The sequence below is a fragment of the Panthera onca genome, chromosome A3 (assembly GCF_046562875.1).
Source record: "Panthera onca isolate mPanOnc1 chromosome A3, mPanOnc1 haplotype 2, whole genome shotgun sequence".
In the NCBI taxonomy this organism is placed as follows: Eukaryota; Metazoa; Chordata; class Mammalia; order Carnivora; family Felidae; genus Panthera; species Panthera onca.
In genome coordinates, this window is record NC_138341.1 from 77,077,650 (window position 1) to 77,101,068 (window position 23,419).

Below are 23,419 nucleotides of genomic sequence, written 5' to 3' on the forward strand. Positions count from 1 at the left end.
GGTATACTGGGTCTGGAGCATACGAGTGAGTCCCTGGGCTGGATGAAGGAGTCATCCGTGTATAGATGGTATTTCATGCCTGGAGAGTGCATGAAATAACCCAGAGGGGTGAGGATAGACTCCTAGGGGCATAATTGTTTAGGTGACCTGTGGAGGAAGAGGATCTCTCAGCAGAGATTGAGTAGTTCAGCAATCTGGTATTCTTTGGGACATGCTTGTCTTTTCCTCTGTGAGCCATGAGTATTTTGTTTTGTTTTTTTGGAAAGAGCCTGACTCCACCCATGCAGGATATCTACTCTGTGGGCTACTCCTTCTCCCAAGAATCTGGGAAGTTGCAGAAAGAGGCACTTCACCCACACCCTAAGCTCTCTGAGGAGAGCCGTGTGGTATCTTGCCCAGCCCTTCCAAGCTCAGTGCTGGGAGGTGGAGCCATCTTGAATTGTTAAGTTTTTGAGTGTTAGGTCCTTAAATGTAGCTGGAGAAATAATGAACGAGAAGTATTCCACTGGATTAAACAAGTTCAGTGGATTTTAATTTTCCTGATAAACTATTATTAAGAAATTGTTTTGGAGATTTACTCTCTGAGTAGGATTAGCTAACCTACATTTTTCATTTGGATAAGTAGTTCTTTAATTAGCAACCAAGATTTAGGGAATATTTTCCCATTGCTTTCTATAGCGTGGGGAAGGTATGTGAAACTGCCAAATGAAGGTTTTCCTCATGATAGCCAGGAGCAGGGAAAACAAGAGGAAATTATAATATGTTAAGGGAAAGGATTCTGTTCATCCCGTGTGCCTGCTTTTATCTTCAGTTCTGGAAGTCTCTGCCGGCAGGGTTTTCTTTTTTTTCCTTCCCTATTCTTGTCATGCCAAAAGTTGCATATTTCTGGCAAAATGTTCATTACTGGCAAGGGGTGTGCAAGAAATCCTTTGCCAGAGAATTAAGCAAGCAGAAGTCTGTCAAAACAAATATTCTAGTTTGAAAATACAGTCCTGCGGGGGAAGGGAGAGGGGCGGATAGTGGAGGAGGCCAGGGCATGTTCTGAGGCTGCGTATTTATTTCATAAGAATTCTGTGTTCTGAAAGACTGTTGCTTGTAGGAATGCTGGAGGAAGCAAGCTTGTGCTACATTAAATGTACTGATGAGCAAGAATGGGTTTTCTGGGGATTTTTGTGTTTTGTATCCAGCTCATATGGTGACAGCCTTTGCTAAGAGTGAAACATTTTGATAACAAATAAGCCTTTTAATTTAAGAGCCATTTAACAAAACTTATGTTTACATGGAAAAACTCTCAGACCTGAGGATATTAAACATGTATAAACAGTCACACACATAAACACACAGTCTACTTCGTAAGCATTTATTTGGCTGGAAAATGCTAACTTTATATAATCTCAGTCTTAAAAGTATTGGGTGATTGGTTCAAAAAAAAGCAAAACTTGTTTTTTCCCCCCTCCTAACTTTTCCTTCTACTTCTTCCTTTGTACCTTAAAAAAAAAAAAATCATTTTACAGAAGAGTAAAATTACAGATTGGGTTAATGCAAGGTTTTTAGATTTCTTTGCAATATAGTTGCTTAAAGCTACCATTATAGAAGTTGCTCTTCAAGTTGGAGAAACATAGCCTGGCATTTTTACTTTCCACTGGGATGGGGGTGGGGGCTAACCATATTAAGCCTCAAGAATGAAAACCGTTGCATGCAAAAGTGGATTTTGAGGATTTCCTGACCACATATCTGTATACAGCCGACATCGTTTTTAGACAGAATTTTTAAAACAAAATGTACTGCATTCTGTAATATTGAAGTAAATGATCACCCATAATAGGATATATTAGTAATGAAGAAAATAATAGTAATAAAATACATACCATTTTATTATTCGTTCATTCTTACCTCCTTTTGGCAAATTTTAGACTTGCCACCATAGGCAATTCAAGAAGCACATGCCTTCTTCCCGAGCAGTGGGAGGAAACCTTCCTGTTCTTTGATCCTCCGATTTGATATACTTTAGTTACTGGAAGAGACATTAATTAATGTAAAATTTCTTTAATTTTAGTAATTCAAAAGAATAAAATTTTTTTGAGGGGTTGAAAAGCTCATGGTGCGCCATTGGAATGTGCCTTTAGTAAATGTAACGTTTGTTTTCTAAAGAATTATAACAACATACTTAAATTCCAGAACAGTAAGCAAAATAGCTTAAGTTCACTGACTTGAAAAAACATTCTTTTATACTGCACGGTTCTAAAATAAATACTTAAAAGAAACAGAGAGCAGGCCATTCTATCTTGGATTTCATTTTCCTTCAGATAGAACAGCTAGAACAAACATTCTTGCTAGTTAACATTGCCTGTGTTTTTATGCAGTTAATAACTGACCTGTCAATCACGCCCTATATAAATACGGTAGTTGAATGCTTTCTGCTTTAGAAGCACTTTTATTTACAAGAGCTGCCAGCCAAGATTTCCAAAGGACTCCACGGGCTGTTTGCTTTGATCTGTTTTGAGGGCTGGTCTCTTTATACCTGTTGGTTTGCTATTTATGATACCTTTGTGTAATCAGGTATGGGGAGAGCAGATGTGCAGAATAAACATGTCTTAAGGAAACCGAGGCTCAAGAGAAATCATGTAATTATGCACCAACAACTTTAACAAGAGAGAGAGAATATTTTCTTGAATCAACTTAGTTGCTGTCATGACAAGGAAACAGATGTTATGGTATTCACCCAGAGAAGGGAAAGATTGTCTCTTAAATCTTGTTTGTAATGAGTGGAGGTGGTGGTGGTGGGGTGTGTATCCCCACCCTTTGCTGCTCTCCTTTAGATTTGTAAATTGCTGAGATGTTGCAGCTCTTCTCAGTTGACTTTTACCTTTGACCTTTTTTCATTTGCTCCTTCCCTAGGAAATGTTTACCACATGTCTCTGTCCAAATAATCATCTCTCTGTGGGCGTTGTTACCTTTGCATTTTCAACTGCAGATGCCTTTTAATGTTTAAGATAGGTTTCAAAAAAGGGTGGCTTTTTGTTATGTGTTTCATGATTTTGATTTGGAGTTGCCCCCCAGTACTGAGGGGAACTGAAAGCCAAATGTATCTTTGTAACCCCACTATGCCAAACTTAGTGCCTCTAATAGCATAAGGGTTCAGTGAATGAAGAATGGCAGAAATTAAGAGACACCAAAAGTCTCTTTGGTCTTGTTTCCAAAACCATCTACTGAGTTTAGTTTCTTTCATCTTTCGATTAAATGTTGCCCTAATAGTTCCTCTATATTATGTTTACATACCGCTTTTCTCTAGGAATCTGAACATTCGAATATATTGGAGAGGTTGTTAATTTTATTTGACTTTGAAATTAAAAAGCTTCCTCTATCTTTTTTGAACGAAACATTTTGCCAATCACTCTTCTGGTGCTTTTGGGGGAAGTGACATAGACATTTGAGGGCACTTCTGGTTTTTCACCCTACTACTCTGGGAAATTCTCTTTATACTTTTCTTATTGATTTTACTGACATTTTTTGGTCAGCGACTCTCCCTTTTGTGACACTGGTGTGAATTAGATTTTCTGTGGAAAGGTGCCTGAACACATCCCAATCAGGTCTTTTATTAACCAGAGTTTTCTCCTTGCTTTGTTGTTGCTCAGAAAACTTTCAAAATCCAGAGTCTGTAACCGGTACCTTTGCTATTTATTTGGTTCCTTGTTTATAATTTTTAAATGCTAGTGTCTTTATGATGATGATAATAGTATAAAGTGTAAAGTATAAAATGTAGCCCCAAATACCTTTGGTTCAGCAGCCTTCCCCAGATAACCACTCGCCAGAGTAAAATCATTTCGTAAACTCTCAGGTAGATTAAAGCTTGGCTCTAAACCCTGTGTTCCCTTTACACAGCTTATGGGGGTCAAAGGTGGTAAAGCCCTGGGCTTGCCTGGAGCCAGTGCAGGCGAGTGCAGTCATGCTGCCTTTGTTGAGGCAGGAGCCTCTAAAATGTATGAAACTGCCAAAATTACATTTGAGCATCTTCGGGCCTTTGATTGGAAGTTGAGTGTCACAAGGCAGCCCAATATCAGGCCAGAGAACCAAGTAGGAGTAAACTTGGGTCGGCCATGCCCCCAGACACCAGGGCAGAAACTGCCTCGCCATCGATACACAGAGGGACAGTTTTGTAAGTCCCCGGTACTGCTTAATTGGCAGATAAGCAGAGAGAAAGTCCCCTCTAATATTTTCATTTCACGTTCATCCAAGGCTCAAACCTATAATTAAAATTTCTGAACAAAGACCCTATTAACGTACAGCATCCAGATTGATGACTAACAGCTCTTCCTTCCAGGTACATAAGGAAATCTGTAACACTTCAAGCAAAAAAAGAAAAGACCCTAGTCAGGTTTGGGGGAGGGTGAAGTAAGGGAGTGGGCATAGTTAGGAATGGGTTTGCCTTTCAAAAGTCACTTTTCATTGCTGCTTAAAATGGACCTTTCAATGGTTGCTGCATTTTCTCAAGTATGTATGATTTACTGAATGACCTAAAACTGAGTCACAGTAATATGACTTTATTTAAATATCCAATGAAAATATGCTGGCTTCTAAATTTTCAAACATTGTTTAGAAAAATCCTTTTTTAAATTCTTTTGTGTGAGCAGTGTAGGCTTATGTGAAAACGCCTAGGACAGACCCAAACACAATTCATCATGTTACTCACTTGCCAAAACTTCAAGCCTCTTTATGGTATTTGAGAAATATGGCTTCAATTCATTAACTTGGCATTCAGGACCTTCCACAGACCAACCTGTTCTCTCCTAGAGGAGACTTTTTGTTCCAGCCCTCTCCATGGCCCTAGGCAGGCCTTACACATCCCTGCCTCTTCAGTGTCCTCATGCCATCCGCCCCCTTCTCCTACACACACTCTTTTCCTCCTTCAACCACCCCGCATGGCCAAGGTTCACTTGAACGAGTTCAGGACCTCTCTTCCTCTGCCTTTCCAGATCTGCCAAGCTCCTGGCTGCCTCACTTCTTGTGAAACTAGTCTTCCCTGAGCATCCCTCAGTAGGCTCTCCCTTCTGCTTTGGCCTTCTGAGCAAGGCTAGAGCACCGCTCTGGCTCTTACCACACCGGTCCTTCACTCATAGCTTGGTTTTGTTTTTCCATTAATTTCCATCTTGTTTTTTAAACTTGATTTTAAGTTCCGTGAGGCGTAGAATTGTAACCTCTGTCTGCTAGTGTCCTCCAGAGCACTCAGCCCAAAGCTTAATACAGATTTGTCAGTTGGTTGATTGATTGGTGCACATCTCAGGCCTGCGGCTTGATATATTTGCAGTCTGTAAAGACACCGAGCTATTTTCAGAACCACTGGGTACCTTTGTACCAGGTTTATTTTTTGGCTCGTGCTTGGTGTTGGAGATGTTAGGCCTAGTTCTTTCCAGAAAATCTCTTTTCCAAATCTTCGCATCAACGGAATGGTGTTATAGTCACACCCTGGAGCAGCTTGACCTGGGTATTGCCAACTCTTTCTCAGGCTGACTAGCTGACCCACGTTGAGTGTTCCTCACATCTCATTTCAGCTTTCCGTGTTACTTTTATTTTTAATTAAAGGAAACCTTATTTCTGAGCCCTTTCTTGACCCAAAGGCAAGGGAGTATTCATTAAACGTTTACTTTCTTGACTTTAATTCACTTTAGCAAGTGATAACTCAGGTGGGATTATTCCTTGACGGTGATCTGACAGGGTCCTTGTTCGTGGCAGTTATTGACGTTTCCAGTATTAACCTTTTAGGTAGAGCATGGAGCCAGCGTCCTGGTGTCTGAACCATATAAGGAACTGGCTTTCTTTTAATTTTGTGTTTTGAATTTGAGGAAGATGCAGACTCTGCCAAGTTGGGACTTTCAAGACTTCGGCGCTTAACTCATTTGATCTGAAAATTACTGGTAAAATTACTGCTTTTGCCAAGTATAAAACCAAGTCTTAGAATAGCGAGTGCCCTGGTGTGACTGACATAGCATGCTTTGAGGCTTCTGAAAGCTCAGGCAAGACTTGGAGAAGAGATTTTGATGTGCCAGTATGAACGCACGCACACAGCGGTCAGTCCTTCACACCTGTGTAACGCTTTTTGACACTCTTGCATTTACCGACTAACATCCCTCTTGAGCATGAGCTAGGAGCCAGGCATAGTGCTCAGTTCCTAGGATATGATGATGAGCAATCACCACATATTTTTCTTCTCTGTTATTTTAAATTATAATTTTTAATCTGTTTCCTCTTACTAGCACATCAGCTCCTTGGGGATGGGTCTTTGTCTCCTTTACTGCTGTGTCTCCAGCATCTACAACAGTGCCTGGCACATAGCAGAAACCCAGTAAATCTTTATCAGTGTATGAATGAAGTTCTACAGTGAGGGAAGTATTGCTGTAAGAGCACATGGGGGATACGTGTAACCTGGGCTTGGGGGAATCAAGAAGGCACCCCAGAGCAGGGAAGATAATGACTGAGCAGAAGGATATGCAATGTTTAGCAGGGAAAGAGGAGGTGAAGCAGTGGGGGGACTGCTCCTGTGCAGAAGTCTGGGGGTGAAATGAGCCATCACAAAACATGACTGCTGTGCAGAGTACAAGTAAGGTGGGCAGGAGGTGAGGTGGGAGCCTTGGTAGCCAACTCAAGGACATGGCAGCAAGGAAACCATTTTAAGATTAAAATAAATTTTTTTTAAATGTCTATTTTAGAGAGAGAGAGAGAGAGAGACAGAGAGACAGAGCATGAGTGGGGGAGGGGCAGAGAGAGAGAGGGAGACACAGAATCTGAAGCAGGCTCCAGGCTCCGAGCTGTCAGCACAGAGCCCAATGCAGGGCATGGACTCACGGACCGCGAGATCATGACCTGAGCCGAAGTTGGACGCCCAACCGACTGAGCCACCCAGGCGCCCCACGACAGGACTAGATTTGTTTCAGTGTGATCAGTTTTGCTGCTGTGTAGAGAACCCACGGTAGCTGGATTGGAAATAAAAGCTGAAGACTGGGAGATCAGTTTGTTGGAATAGTTTTGTTTGTTAGGATAATGTAGACTGGTGGTACCCAGACTTTTGGGTTTCATGAGCCAGCAAAATTTTTTTTTTTTAATTTTGAGGCTCAATATAATAGAGTTGCTGACCTTTTCATTTGGTTAAGTAAAGACATTAAAAAAAAAAAACCCATCTGTGAGAATCATTTCATAAAATAAAGAACATCTTTCCATACATATGCACAAATACACACCACACACACAGGAGAGTCTCAAATAAATGTTAGCTATTTAAATGGAATACGTTGTAGCTTTATGCAAAATTTATTACATGGCCCTGTTTTGTCTCCTGACCCCCGCTTTTCCATCTTCCTCATCATTGGGCACCTGTGTGGTCTGATATTTGTAAACCATTTGATATAGCCTAGGAAAAAATGTTGGTGATCTGAGTTGGAATAGTGACAATGGTGATTAGAAGAAGGGACCACAAATGAGAGAGGAAGTAGAATCAGTAGAACTTGGTGATTTCAAAGTGCTTTCAGATCTCTTACCTCATTTGATCCGAATGGTAGCCATGTGAGGTGGTTGGGCTAGGTATAATTATCCCTACTTCACAGATGAGGAAACTGAGACTCAGAAGTTAGGTGACTTACTTAAGTCACGTCTGATAACAACCCATTGAAGTGGGTGGGACTTTAGATGGGTGGCTCACCCACCTTGACCTTTTTTGGTTTTGCTCAAATTTCAGGGAAGAAAGGAAAAGGAATCATGGGCTTCCTGTGAGTCATATCTTTTAGGACAAAACATATGATATAGTCCATCCTTAGAATAAAACAGTATTTCCGTGATGACTCTTGGATTCAGTCTTGTTTCGCAATATCATCCATTACGGATCCATGAACTTGAGTAACCCTATTTAAATTAGGTCAGAGGAGACTAAGAGGCTTCTTTGGCTGTATTTTCATTTTTATCCTGTGTTACCCTTTATCCTTTCTATAAATAAGCCTTGGCCACCCTATTTATGGGATTTTGTTGGGGGGGGGTGGTGGTGAAGAGGTGATGAGGCTCTGTGTGTATGTAAGGATATTTATCTCCTATCACCTGGTGTGCTGGCTTTTCTTCCCCCTTCCCTTTTCTTCCTTTTGCTGGCTTTTCCCCCCCTCCCTTTTCTTCCTTAGCATACTTGCAGATTAAAGTAATTTGGTGCTATCTGAATTCCAAAAAGACTAGAATAGACTTTATAAGGGACTGCCTCTTGTTGAAAGACAAAGAAAGGAAGTGGAAGTAAATAAAAAGAACAACATTGGGCTTAAAAGAAGGAAAAAGTGAAGCAATAACAATTTGAATTGGACAAAAGGAAAAAATGTATTAGAAAATATTTGTGGGTAGTTCCCTGTAAGTGGCTTTATAAACAACATTTTTGGTGTGCAGTCATAAAATCCTCTGACCTATGAAACACCAATTTAATGGAATTAATTACAAATAAGATGGAATGCCAGAATTTACATATGAAAACTATCATCAATTGTTCCTTCAGTTAGTTGTTTTTATTTACGCTTTATATCAATCATTTTGTAGGCTCCTTGTTTTCTGGCAGATTTGGAGACTTTCTGGAAAACTGTTAGAGTGACTTGAAATTATTTCCGTACAGACTCAACTGCTAGCCAATCTGTTGTAATCACAAATGATTATATGAGAACTATGGTATTATTTTCTAAGGATGAAATATACTTTTTTTGAAGCATCTGCAGCTATTTCTGTGTATATTCAGTTATGGAAGTGTCTGGTGTTGCCACTAGAATGGACACATCAAAAACAAATACTGTTTTCTTGTAATACGTGAGAGGAGTGTGAGAACAGCATTGTACGCTGCCCTTTTCATTGTCTCACACACATCTGTGTGTGTGGGTATGTGTGTATGGGGGGGCTGTGGGTGTGCGTGAGTGTGTGTGTGAGAGAATGTTTACATTTAGACACCTGAACTGTGTTTTTTCTACCCATATGGATTTATCCATCTCATTTTATAGCTTTCTTCCTGGCCTTTGGTTCTTATATATAATTTAGTGTATGATTACTGCAAAGTATAGGTGTTAATGTACTCAAAATAATACCTTAATTTTTTTATGTGAAACCCAGATTTTATCCATATTTCCAAATGCCTGCACTTAATGTATTTTTAAAGGCTATTTGCATAGCAAGAATGAAAATGACCTGTGTTCTCTGGTACTCTTGGATCTTAGGATCTCAAAGTGTGTTGACCTTAATGGTAATTTATACCAATCTCCTCTTTATTCCTTTCATCTCTCTTTAACGTGGGGAGGGAAACAAAGAGGGCCGGGTAGCAGGAGCCAAGGCCAACGAACAATGCAAGTATAATTTGTTGAGAAGGTACAGTGTTAGATTTGCCCATGTATTATCTCATTTCTCACAGTAACTCTACAAGAGTAGGAACTATTATTCCCATTTTATAGAAAACAAAACAGAAAGGTGCTCAGCAAAGTTGGACAAATCATTCAAGGTTACACTGCCAATAAGTAGTAATGGTCTGGTCTAGCTGATTCCAAACCTTTGCTCTTTCTGTACATTGTGTATCCTCATGCCCACTCCACCACAGAATAAATAATAAATGGAATATGGTCTCAAATTTTACTCTAGAATGTAGTAGCAGCCTTTTCTAAAATATTACGCTGTGCATATTATAAAAAAAATATGTTGGCATTGGAAATAGGCTTAATATAGGCAGATAATGAATATTTGAACTACCTAAGTTTATGTGGCATTATTACCTTTGTCAGACTCACGGCATTACTTTACTTTAAATGTGATTATATAATTAAGATGAGTATTTGGCTTAACATTGGGGAGTCATACACATTTTTAAGACTTTACTTGGGGGTATTTATATACTTCAAATATTTATTGGGATGTATCTTTGCAAGGTTAGGTGAAACATTTTACCAAACTCCCAGTTTCAAGAAGCCTCTGTTGGGAAAGGTTAAATAGCACTGTGGAGTAAGTAGTCTTTTGGCATTCAAGCAGTTCCTCTGCTCAAATAACGGTGAGTATAATTGATGGTCTTAGTAATAAGGTCATAGAGTCAAAAAAGAGTTACCACACTGTGGTCAACATTTTGACCATAAGGAACACTATGTAAAAGTTGGTTAGCTGAAAGGATTTCCTGCCTCCTTAATAACTATTGTGCCTCTGTTTCTTTAGAGTCATAGCCGAGTTGGAAAGAAGGGAGAAATCTTTCAAGTAAAACATTTTGTGTTTAGAATTGGTGTTCTTTATTTTAGAATTGGTGTTCTTTAGGTTGATACAATGAAAAGCTTCTGTGGATGAGTATAAACCAGACCTGTCCTTTGAATAAAAATACCCTTCTGCCATGTTGCTTATTCCAAGTGGTCATCATTTGTGCCTTCTTTTTGTTGACCTGTCTATAACCTTTGTTTGACACATTATAGAACTTCAGGTTTCTGGTTTTAAATACTAGAGTTACTCTTTGCATTGGAGTACATGTGTGTATGTGTGTATTTGTGTAACAGGGAGAGAAGTACTACAATCAAACAGCTGCCATCTAAAATTATAACCAGTATTAGGAAAAGAATAGAGTTTTTTTTTTTTTGAAAGGATTAAATAGAAGCAGACATAATATAGGGAACAGAAGAAAATGTAAAAAAAAAAGTTAATATTCTCAGAGAAATAAGATAAAATTGATTACATGAACTAAGAACAGGATGGTATCTTTAAAGGAGCAACCGGAGAATAAGAAAGAGCTCAAGAAATTTAAAAATATGATAACCCAAATAAAAGTTTCAATACATAGGATGGAAGACAGAGTAAAGTAACTCTTTCAGAGGTAAAGCTAAAGAGAACAAGAGGGATGGAATATGGGAGAGAAAAAATAAGAAAATTAGGTTATTTCAGGAAGTTAAATATCCAGCTTATGGAAGAGCTGAGAAAATTGAGGGCAGGAAATTGTCAAAGAAATACTAGCACAGGAAAATTTCCTAGAAGTAAAGGATGCGAGTTCCAGTACAATGAATAGAAAATGACCCACACCGGGACACATCATCATTCAGTGTCTTCAGTTTTGAAGAGAGAGAAAAACAACCCCAAACAGTTCACATATAGAGAATCAAGAATCAGAATGGCCACGGACTTAGATGAAAGAAGTTAATGGAGCATTACCTTAAAAATTCTGAAGTCATGCGATTTCCTTCTTCGTACTCTTTAGTCAGCTAGACTATTGTTCCAATGTGGAGATAAAGTAGTAGGAATGTACTTTCATTCAAAACGTTTTTTTAGTTAAGGACAGGGAAAACTAGATTTTTTTTTTTCCCTTTCTACCTCCAGAACATAAGTGAGAGGAGCACCTAAATATTTTGTAAAAAGCAAGTTCCCAAACAGCATTTGTTCAACACACCAATGTCTGCCACTCCTCCAAAACAACTGTGTATATTCCATGTATAATTTTAATGTTTTTATATGTGTGTAGGAAAGGTCTAGAATGGGGCAGGGTGAAATTTCTTATTTACTCTGTGTATTGTCTGATTTTTTTTTTAAAAAGTATACATTAATTGTAATCAATAGGATATAACTTAAAAGAAGGGAAGAAAAGAGACATGACTTAGTCCTTCATTTATTTTTTAAAATATAGGAAGTGTATGCTATGTCTGTCTCCTCTACTAGGTGCTGTAGGAGATACAGTTGAAGTAGCAAACACAGCCTCAGCCTTTGAAGGATTTTGGGTCTGGCTGGTAAGGGGAAACACGCATGGAAGGGAATCGCTCCCAGCCGTGTTGAAAGTCTGCCTCTGTGTGATCTCAATGTACAGGCTACTCCCAGGGCCAAGCAGATGGCTTTCCAGGGTCTGTAAAGAGATGGCAGCCTTGTAACTTCAGAGTACTTTAAAAAAACCAGCATTCGTGAGAACACCAAACACAGGATCCTGATCTTGGAATGTCTAGTTTAATAAATTTCATTTGCATTTCTATAGAAACCATCATGCTTCCTGCTGCCAACCCCAGGAGCCAGAGGTTAGGGTTTTTAATAATAATAACAATAATGAGTTATACTTATTCCAGATTAATTTTCTGGCTCTCCAAAAAACAAATGGCTAAGATGTCCAAAATGTTCCTTTTGCAACTCTGCCAAGTGCTGGCTTCTCCTCTCTGTCTGGAGATCCAGCCAATCTGTTGAAAATTATCCCATTTTTTTGAGTACTTCCAGGCAGCTGCTCAGAGAGAAGACTAAATCCTGCAGTCTGGGATGGACAGCCACAAATGGAGACTCTTTTCCATACTTCTGCAGCAGAAGAAAATCACACTTTGTGTTCTGAGTCTTATTTCATTCTTTCTCTGTATGAATTTGGGAGAATGTACATCAGACATCGTAACATACTTAGTTGTGGACAACAATGTGTATTAATTGGGAGTGTAACATTTGCCTGGTGACTACTTGTTTTTTCTAAATGTTTTTGTTTTTGTTTTCCTTGTAAATAAGCCTTGACCTGAGCACTCACAAACTTACAAACAACACAGGTTCACTGGGGAAAAAGAAGCGTTGAGCCTACATAAGTCCATACCCTGTTATATCCTCTTTTCTGGTTTGATTTGCATGAGAGTTAGAGGTTTTTTTGGTTTTTATTTTTGTTTTTGATTTGGGGGTTGCGTGGAGGGTGGTTAGAGGTATTGTTATAATGTGTTAGTAAGATTCTCTTAATTTGAGTACAGGAGAGACTTGAGACTTATTAGACCAAATGGAAGATCTGTCGTCCCGTGATCTCTGAAAATGCTTTGTAGGAGCAGATGGATAGATTTTGAAAGATTAGTTTAGCTGGCAGTTTGCCTGTTCATCTACTCCCTTTAAAGTCGGTGGGTGGGCCTGGCTCAGTGCATGGGAGTGGAAGCTCAAGTTGGGAACCTTAATCTAACTTGACCAGGCTGATTGACAGCAATGGAGAGATGGCTGTCTGACCCAATGGCGGGACATGCACTCCTTTGAAAACTGGCTTGTCTGGGCCACAGGGTCCTCTGCTTGTTATGCAGATGCCTCGCACAGGGATGGTTGGGTTCCCTGTGTAATAGAAACCCTGAAAAGTCTGGTGGCTAGATTGCAGAACAAGAGAATTGGGTTCTAGGCCTGCACTTTCCTCCCAACCTGTATTTTGATCTTGGGAGACTCCCTTAATTCCTTTGGTCATCAGTTTCCTCATCTGTGAGATTAAATGATCAGAATAACAGACTTCTCTGAGAGTCCTTCTAGTTCTAATATGGTCCTTGAAGGCTGGAACTCTGTTGGTACCTTCCCTTCATTTTAATAATACAAACTGGCCAATTAATACTAGCCTTAGTGAAAATGTCTATAAAGTTTAGAGTAGGATCTTGAAAAAGTTAAAAGAATAAAAGTGTTACAGGGATAGAAACCAGAAAACTTACTTTGAAATACTGGACCTTATGCTAAATTAGTATATTGTTAATGAGTAAAAGAAATTTCTAGGTGATTTCTTGCTCGCGTTTTGGATGAGGCAGTTTCAGCACTGTTTGAACTGTTTGCATGTTGAGTGCATATGCTTAACTAGGAGATTAATGCTTATACGATGCTCTTTAGAATTTTCAACTAAGGGGGCGCCTGGGTGGCTCAGTCGGTTAAGTGTTTGACTTCAGCTCAGGTCATGATCTCACGGTTCGTGGGTTCGAGCCCCACATCGGGCTCTGTGCTGACAGCTCAAGAGCCTGGAGCCTGCTTCAGATTCTGTGTCTCCCTCTCTCTCTGCCCCTCCCCCACTCACACTCTGTCTCCCTCTGTCTCAAAAATAAATAAAAATTAAAAAAAAATTTAGAATTATCAAATAAGAATGTCTGTAATCCTGCACGATTTAGAGTCAGCCTGATGGGGATAGGACTCCTGTGGTTGAAAAGAAGATAGCCCATTGTTAATTGGGGACACGATTTGTGGAGGGAGCCCTGAGAAAACATTCAGAAGGCAGCAGGTATTTCCTGAGTGCCTCCTAGGTGCCGGCACCACTCTAGGTGTTGGGGTTGGAGAAGAAACAAGACAGCTTTTGGTGTCAAGGAGCGAACTTCCTAGTGAGAGGAGACAGAGTTGAAACATGTTTGATAAAGCAACGGCATTGTAGGGAATAGTGAGCGGTGGTGCACGGAGTGTGCTTCTTTAGCTAAAGAGGTTGGAACAATGGGGATAATAGGAAGGAAGGGGGTGAGGAATGTGGACTTCATCTTCTAAAGCCTTCAGACTGTAAAGTGTGCCTCTCAAGTCCACAGAGGTGTATCAGGGCCTGTGCTTGCTAAGGATGAGGGAGGCCAAGGTGATCATCACTCACCTCAAGCCTGCTTCAACCAGAACAGTTCTGGATTCGTTTTGTTTTGTTTTGTTTCAAATACTGGAATTATATTTGAAAAAAGTTGTCCTTTGCTTTAAGATTTGGAAAACCACTGCCTTGGAATAAATCATTTATGTTCATTCTTGCCCCTTAGTACTTTAGCTTTTATATTTTGGCGGTTGTGATAGATAGGCAGAATAATCCCCCTACCCATGAGTCCCAATACCTGGAACCTGTAAGTGTTACCTGGTAAAGACAAGAGGTCTGTGTCGATGTGATTAAATTAAGGATCTTGCAGTGGGGTGATTATCTTGGATTGTTCGGGTGGGCTCTAGTGCAATCATGGATAAGAGGAAGGCAGGCGCAGGTCTGAGAGACAGTGTGAGACAGGTCTGAGAATGCAGTGTGGCCACAGAGTTAGAGGTTGGAGCCACGCAGCTACTGGCTAAGGGAGGCCAGCAGCTGCCAGAAGCTAGAAGAGGTGAGAATCAGGGTCTCCTCTAGAGCCTCTGGAGGTGCCCTGCTGGTACTTTGACTTTGGGCCATGTTATTGATGCAGTTTTCTGGCTGCCAGAGCTGTGAGAGAATAAATATAGTAATTAGGTTAGATTGTATGTTCCTTGATGTCAGCATCCCTTTTATTTAGTATTACCTTTTCCACAGAGTCTAACTCGGTCCCGTGTTTTAGTAACCTGTTGCTGCATAACAAACACCCCGAAATATAGTGGACTCAGGTACAGCTCATCATTTCTCACGGTTCAGTGGTTTTGGCTGGGTTTGGCTGGTTGAGCTTCACCATGTGGTGTCACGTTGGATCACTCAGGTGACTGCATTCTCTGAGACCTCAGCTGGGACTGGAGGAACCCAGATGGTTTCCCATTCACACGTCTGGAACCTCAGCTGGGGGGTAAATGACTGGGCAGGGGGAGGTGTGGGTAGCACAGAAGTCAAGTCTTCAAGACGGTGACTGCAGAAGCTGGTGTACCTCTTGAAGCTTGAGGCGGAACTGGTACAGCATCACCTCCGCTGCCCTCTGTTGAGTTGATCTAGTCTAGAGTCACAGGGAGAGGAAATAGGCCCTACCTCTTGAAGGGAGGGAGGCATGTACATGTAGTGCGAGTAGTAGGAATTATTGCTGGCCATCTTTGCGAACAGTCTACCACAAACCGTTTAGAAAGTGACTATCAAATTAGTTGTTGAAGGTGGACCGATTCTGAGATTTTATAGATGATGGGATTTAAAAAAGAGCATTTCCCAAGAAACAAATTTCTAGTGTTAAAAAAAAAATCCATGTAAGCTGCTCAGATGGGACCTTGCACACACGAGGAATTCAGGAGATGGCGTGTTTACTGATCATCTGGCTGTGTGATGGGTAGCATTGTATTTTTAGGTCCACCACTGGGCCAGGGATTCCTACAAGGAGAACGGCAGGGCTCTTCCACTTCCCTCCATGTGTATAGTATAGTGATGGCTGACTTTGGGCTTAAGGAGATTCTCCACCTGGAAAGCAGCTCCCGAAGGGAAGGATTAGGGAAACATTCAAGAAGTCCAAGCATTTCATGGCTATCTACGGAGGATAGGAAGAGACATGAGATTGGCAGGAGACCTGGTCAGAGTCTGTGCACTCAGAGCAGAGGCCCTGAAGAAGATGCCTTTCCTTTAATTTCCGTCATGGTTTGCCTGAAATTTAGTAACAGGACTTCCTGGTGGAACCATTGCAAGGATCACAAGTGCTTGCTGGGTGTGAGATTCTGACCTTGGGGCCTCTGACATCTGTTCGGTCCAATCACTCATTCTGTTTAAATGACCACTACTCAAAGGAGAAATGGTGGTGTCAGGCCCGCTCAGTGGTGGAGAGAGGATTCTAGGAACAGAGTCAGAGATGGATGGTCCTCCTGGTAGGGTTCCAAGCCCAGATTTCTTCTTTATTAGTTGTTTCTGTTTTATTAGTTTGCATTTGCCCATCCTTTGAAATGTGTGTGTGCTTTGTCTTCTTTGTAGGTTTGTTTCCATTTGGGGGTACTGTTTTTCTTAAGATGCGCTTGTTCTTTTTATCAGCAATCACCGTGGCAAGGAGACACAGGCCCTGCGCTGCTTTCTCTCTTCTAGAGTGGTTTTATAGGCCAGAATCTGGGGAGTAGCTAGGTTTTAATAGTTTATTGGGTTCCCATTTGAAAAACCGACTGAAAACCACCAGGCTTTTGCCTTCAGCGTTTGTTTTCATCTAATGAAACCAGGTTTATGGTGTTTACTCCATGGCCTGTGAATAAGTCCTGTTTTTTTAAAAACCAGGCACAAGCTATGCCTTTGCTGCTGTTTACTATGGAGTTCCTTATTCTGCATGTTTTTGCTTGCCTTTGCAAGCTTTCTCTCTTTATACCTTTGCACATTACTCTCTTGATCCCTGTTCCTGAGATGATTCAGAATGATAGGGGATCTGTATGTAGGAATTAGGGGTTGGAGATAGCTCCGTTTTACTTGTAGCACATTTCACCAAATTCTTCTTTTCATTGCATCATCATTTTTATCAGGATGCTTTTGTTAAGCTCAGAAGCATGTGTTTCTGGCATTTCAACTTCCGTATGTGTGGCAGATCTTAGGACAGGGTCTCTAAGAGATAGAGAAGCTTGATTCAACTGAGATTTTCCGTGGCTGTTAGATGGCAGGGGGGAGTCAAAGCCCGCCAAAACAGCGAAAGCTCAGAGGCTCTCAAAAACTAGACCCTTGGCATTACCAAAATTGGATGTGGAATGCGCAGGCCAAGGGAAGCTCCGAAGGTAGCTGGAGTCAGGACTGCCTTCCACATGTGGCTTAGCAGGATGGGGACGAGTTGTTCTGGGCCGGTGTCTGGGTCAGTGCCCAAGATGTATGTTCGAATGTAGGAAAAGCACAGAGTGTATACCACACTGAGGCTACTATATTCAGATGGGTTCATACTGACATGGGACAGTGTTGTTGGAACATTGTTGAGTGTAAAAAGCAGATTATAGAAGAATGTATGAGGAGGAGAAAGGTGTAGGTGGACAGACAACAGAATAGACCAGCAGCTATATTTGAGTGGTGAGTTTGTGGTGGTTTTCAGATTTTTCTTTGCATTACCCTTTACTATCTAATTTTTCCCCAATGAACAAGTAGGGCTAGACTAATTTTTAAAAAGCTTTTAAAATAAAACAAAACAGTGCTGGGCAGGCATTTTCATTCATTCAGTAAACCTCTGTTGCCTGCCTGCTTTGTTCATAGCCCGGGCTGGGCTCTGGGAGAGCCTACCACTCAGTGAATCGGAGGAGCAGTGCCCTGGGGCAGCTCACAACCACTCTGTGCTCTTGGCACCTTATTCCTGGTGCTGGGCAAGTGGATTCCCTCAAGGAGCTCCTGTGTTTCCCCAAGGGCCTCTCAGGGGTCGTGCCTGCATAGTTCTTACCTGATGAGATGGGGAATAACTCCCCTTTTGTAGAGTCTGACAGTCCCAAGGTTAAAGCTGCTTTCTTCTCACTCTATCCCAGCTTTTTTGTTTTCACCTTTGTCTGTCTGTTTTTGGTGTTTGGTGGTCTCCTTTTGTCTTCCTAGAAGCTTGAATTTACAGAGATTCTGTTTTTCCTTTTTGGTCATTGCTTCTTTTGTTTCCGTAAAGTTGCCAGGCTAGTTTCTGGCCACAGAGATGAACAGGTTTGAAATGCCTGTCACTGGAGAATTTACCCCCAGGCCTGGCTATATTTGTGGAGATGACCTATCAGCCTGTTTTCTTATATGGGTGAACTAGAATTGAACTGTTTGCAAATGAGTGAGACAAGCTTTATATATTTGTGTTTCAGAAATTTCAAGCCCTGGCAGGATACTCAGTTTATTAATTCAGATCATGATTTTGAATGTCCTTAGATACAGCTAGTGATTCACTTTAAGAAATTTTAAATTTGTTGCCACCTTAGTAATAATTCCTTTTCTCCTTGATTAGGATAAATTGTGTTGAAGTTGGTTGGGTAGTTAGGTGTCAGTTGGGTGGGTATCAGTCCCAGAGAAAAGAAAAAATTCATAACGCATAGGTTTGAGGGCATCTATATTAGAATGTTTTTCTTCTCTGGCTAATACGACTTACTCATTCATGGCCAGAATATTTACCAGTCATCCAGTGTTTACGTAGAATTGTGGTTTGTATGAAGAGCGATGCAAGGAGGTATGAATATGGTCTCTTACCTATAGATATTTATGCTCTGGTTGAGGTGAAAAGATACATTCAGTGAATGTCCAGTGGGTCCATTGGGTCACCGTGTTCTACCCTCTCTCGAGTCCAGCCTATCTTCTCTTGACATATCTCTCTGCTGTTCAGAAACTTTCGATGCCTCTAAGACACAGGCAAAGCTGCTTAGTCTGGTGTTAACATTTCTAAAAACTTGTATGCCATCCTGTCTTTTCTACCTTCACATGTCATTGAATTCCTCGATTCATCCAGCCAGTGTATCTACCCAGTGGGATCCTGTACTTACCCACCCTCTCCATACTGTTTTCTCTCCATTTTAATCCATTCTTACCAATTTTTCAGGACTCATCTTGGTTTCCACGTTTCCCACAAACCATTCCCTAACCTCTCTGGCTCCCAGTGATATCTTTCCCAACTCCACTGTTACTGTAAGCTTCAGTTATTTGACCCTTAAACTGGCTTGCCCTACCTTGTTAGTTGTAGTCTATTGATGTGTCTTGTCTTCCTAACCAGATCTTAAGCCCCAAGAGCAGTGACTATCTCATATTGTTACTATCTTCCATAGGACCTAGCACAGTGCTTAACATGAAGTGTGTAGGTACTTAAAATATTTGCTACTTTCCTGAGAAAAATATGATCATACTACAGGTTTGATGAAGTAGAAATGAGAGGTAAGACTCACATGTTCCTGGATTCACATATGAACTGAAATAGTCTCGTGATTTGGGCCTTTTAAAATAAAGCTATAGGTTACAGGCAGCGCAAAACCTATGAGGTGCCCATGAACCGTAGGCGTTTTGTGTAGTTGAGAATCAGTAGTGAGTGAAGTTTGAATAAGCCCCTTGGACAATTCTGATATCCTCCTACACCATACCTCTTGAGACTCTGTTTTATAATACATGAGAATTGTTAATATCGCATATCCTTCAGGCAGCACTCTGTACACATTTAGCCAACTCTTTAGTAGCCCTTGGCTGATGCAGACTTGAGATGATGCTAACCCGGTGAGTACTCAACTCTTCTGCATTTGCAGTGAATTGGAGCCCTGGTCAGAAATAGAGTTGACATTTTCTTAACAAGTTTCGAGAAGTCTGAGAATGCTAGAATAGAAAGCAATTCCTATGTGCTCAGAGTACCTGAGCAAGGTCAGAATTCTCCTTAGAAAATAATTTCAGTTTTTCTTAAACCCTGTCAGATGCACAATTGGTGCTTCAGAGTCCTACATCATCAAGCATGGCGCAATAATTTTAAACAGAATATTTTTTTAAAGATGTAGTCAAAACCCAGCAAGTTATTAAGAACAAAACTGTTACTTAAAACATTCACCAAATGTTTAACTTTGAATAACGTACCTTCTTCATAGATTCTGCAACATAGACAAGTTGATAAATACCTGCTAAGGTAACTGAATGAGGTAATTTGCTGTTTGGAACAATTAGTTTTAATTCAATGAAAACAATGACTATAGTTTGAGAATAGTAGCTCCACGGCCCTTTTCTCTGGCAGTATTTGTGGTCAGCAGAGCCAGTTATTTACCAAGGCAATTTCTAGATCATTGTGATGCAATCATATGGTCTGCTTACATGAGAATACTTCTCTTTCTGACACAACCAAGAGATATCAGACCATTAAGGAGTGGCTTACTCCCCTGGAGATACTGATTCCTCAAGAAGACATATCCACCAGGCCTTGTGGTGTAGATGGACAGATTCTGTATGGGCTAGTGTATGCAGGGATCTCAATATTTAATTCATATAAAGTTTTAAGTGACCACTAAAAATGGAAACTGAGGAGTTTCCTGACCAGTTTTGCTTAGAGGTACTATAGAATGTAACAGTGGCCTGTAGCGGAATGTTTTTGTGGTCTCCCTGTGTAAAACACTGACCCTGCAAACCCCAGGTTTGCAATTTATTAACAAGGAAGTTTACATGTCATTGTTTGTAAAAGTAACTTCACAACCAAAAAGCCTATCATTCAGGTTTGAAATCAATTACAGTCAACATACAATGCAGCCATTGAATGGAAAGTGTGCCTGATATTGAATGATTTCTCAGGTAGAGTTTAAATGAAAAAAAAAAAATCAAGGGGCATGACTGTATGTATAGTATGCGTATTTGCTGGGGGAGAAAGGGCTAAACTGAAAGTAGGTACTTGTATAAACAAATTTTTTAGAAGGAAAGCAGAGATGCTTTTGCATAGTTGTCTGTGAGGAGGGACACTGAGGGGTCTAGTGTGTCTGTGGGTTTTTTTTTTTTAACATTTGTGTTTGTTATTTTTTTCCACAAAAATATCTAATTAAAAAAAGTGAGCATATTTTTGCACAGATGTCCAATAAATGATCTATAATTTGGAAGGGAGTAAAGACTTTCTCTTCTTTATAAAAAAAATTGGTTTTACTGAATGTGAAATAGGTACAAAAGAAAATTTATATAGTGTGTATAAGCTATAAAGAGTAAGTAACTATGCAACAAACACTTTTAGGGGTATAAGTAATGGAGCATTTCTTTTGAAGCCCCTTATATATTCCTTCCTAATTCCATCTCCTTTCTTTTCCCCCTTGGAGAAGTGATTGATTACTTTTGCCAATTTTATTTTACTTATTTCTTTGCTTTTCATTTTTTTTATCACTTAAATTTATTTCTCTAAGCAATGTATTATTTAGTGCTTTCTTGTAAACTGCATAGAAGGATTATATTGCTTGTATTCTTCTTTAACTTGCTCTTTTCACTTAACATTATGTTCCTCAGATACATCTGTTGATACATCTGTAGTTCATTGAGATTTACTGCTCTACAGTAACCCATTGTGTGAGTGTACAGTTAATCACTCTGCTATTGATAGACATATGGCTGCTATGCATATGCTGTACGAGCCTTCTGGTGCCCATGTCCAAGAGTTTATTAGGCCATTTACCTAGAAATAGCATTTGTGAATCACTGGCTAAACACATCCGTGGCTTCCAAGAAAATTCCAGATTATTCTTAAAATTGTAGTAGTAATTTTTGTTTCCATCGACAGTGTCTAAGAGTTCCAATACTTGATATTGGATTTTTCAATCTTTGCCAATTGCTCAGTATGATTGAGCATCTTATATTTATTGGCCACTAATGTTTATTTTCTCTGAATTATGTTTTAACAGGTTTTACCATTTTTATATTGAGTTGTTTGTCTTTTAACTTACTGGTTTCACTGGAGTTCTTCACATAGTCTAATACTAACTATATAACTCTCGGTTACATGCATTACACATTTTCTCTCCATTTGTGGCTTGGCAAATAAAATGTTTACTTCCATCATTTTGAAACCTTTTTATTATGGGAATTTTTAAAATATTTAAAAAGAAGAGAATAGTTTAACCCCTGCACATCCAGCACTTAACTTCCAACGCTTATCAACATTGTGCCAATCTTTTTTTTTTTTTTTTTTTTAATTTTTTTTTAACGTTTTATTTATTTTTGAGACAGGGAGAGACAGAGCATGAACGGGGGAGGGTCAGAGACAGGGAGACACAGAATCTGAAACAGGCTCCAGGCTCTGAGCGGTCAGCACAGAGCCCGACGTGGGGCTCGAACTCACGGACCGTGAGATCATGACCTGAGCCGAAGTCGGCCGCTCAACCGACTGAGCCACCCAGGCGCCCCCAACATTGTGCCAATCTTAATTTGTCCATTTCTTGTCCTGAGAAGGAGGTCACAGACATTGTGTCATTTTTTTTCCTGTAAATACTTCAGGATGCATGACTGATGCTTAAAAAGAAATACCACCATACTATTATCACATCTGACAAAGTTAATAATTCCTTGATCTTCAACTTTTGCTAATTGTCTTAGAAATGTCTTTTTATGGGGTGCCTGAGTGGCTCAGTTGGTTAAGCAGCCGACTTCACCTCAGGTCATGATCTCACAGTGCATGAGTTCGAGCCACGCATCAGGCTCTGTGCTGCCAGCTCTAAGCGTAGAGTCTGCTTCAGATTCTGTCTCCCTCTCTCTCTACCCTTACCCCAACTCACGTTCTGTCTCTCTCTGTCTCTCAAAAGTAAATAAACATTAAAAAAAATTAAAAGAAAAAAAAGAGAAATGTCTTTTTATAATTGGTTTGCCAGAATCAGGATCCAAACAAAGGCCACAAGTTGTGTTTAGTCTTTTTTTGGCCTCAAAAGTCAGCTAAGTCTCTTAGTCTCTTTTATTCCATAATGTTTGATACTACTCCTCTGTCAAAAGTGTTTTTGTACATGTGTTATTTTGTGTTTTTATTTGTGCTTTTTTTTCTTTTTTTGGTGTAAAAATTTTAAAAACTATTAACTGATGCAGTTGAACATATAAATTTTTCCTTCTAGTTGATGCTTTTGGGTCTTGTTTAATAAATTCTGTTCTCTACAGTTTTCTTAATGGGTTTGGCAGTTTTACCTTTTAAGTTTTGAATTCGCAAGGATTTAATTCTGTATGTAGTGGGAGGTTGGGATCCAGTTTTAATCTTGTCTGTGTGGATACTTGGTTGTCAGAGCCCTAGTGATCTCTTACAGTACCACCGTCTGTGGCACCAGCCCTTTCAGAAGTCAAGTTCTCGTTCATATGTGTGTCTGCTCCCTTGCTCTCGATTCTGATTTTGGGCCTACTCGTCACCACAGTGTCCTGATCACTAAAGTTTTATAATATTTCTCACTACTTGGTTAGGTGAGTCCTCCCTCCTTGCTCTTCAAGATTATCTTTGCAACCACTGGCCCTTGATGCATCTATATACATTTTAAAACCTGCTTGTCCAGTTATACACATACACATGCACAATTATTATTTTTATTGGAATTACATTGAATTTGGTGAGAATTTCCTCCTTATAATATTGAATCTTTTTTTAAAAAAAAATATTGAATCTTCTTGTTCATGAACTTGGTGCATCTATCC

At 40.0% G+C, this 23,419-nt stretch overlaps 1 protein-coding gene and 1 long non-coding RNA gene across 7 annotated transcripts in view; one reads left to right on the top strand and one right to left on the bottom strand.

The window, feature by feature from the left end:
- The window catches only part of THADA (THADA armadillo repeat containing), a 325,993-nt gene that overhangs the window by 117,309 nt on the left and 185,265 nt on the right, over positions 1-23,419 (top strand). The gene's annotated exons all lie outside the window — the stretch shown is intronic.
- LOC132662180 (uncharacterized) lies at positions 11,868-20,212 on the bottom strand. The gene is made up of 3 exons (XR_009602543.3): positions 19,871-20,212; positions 14,570-14,899; positions 11,868-12,338 (listed from the first exon to the last, which is right to left on the bottom strand). It is a non-coding gene; the product is annotated as an uncharacterized LOC132662180 (long non-coding RNA).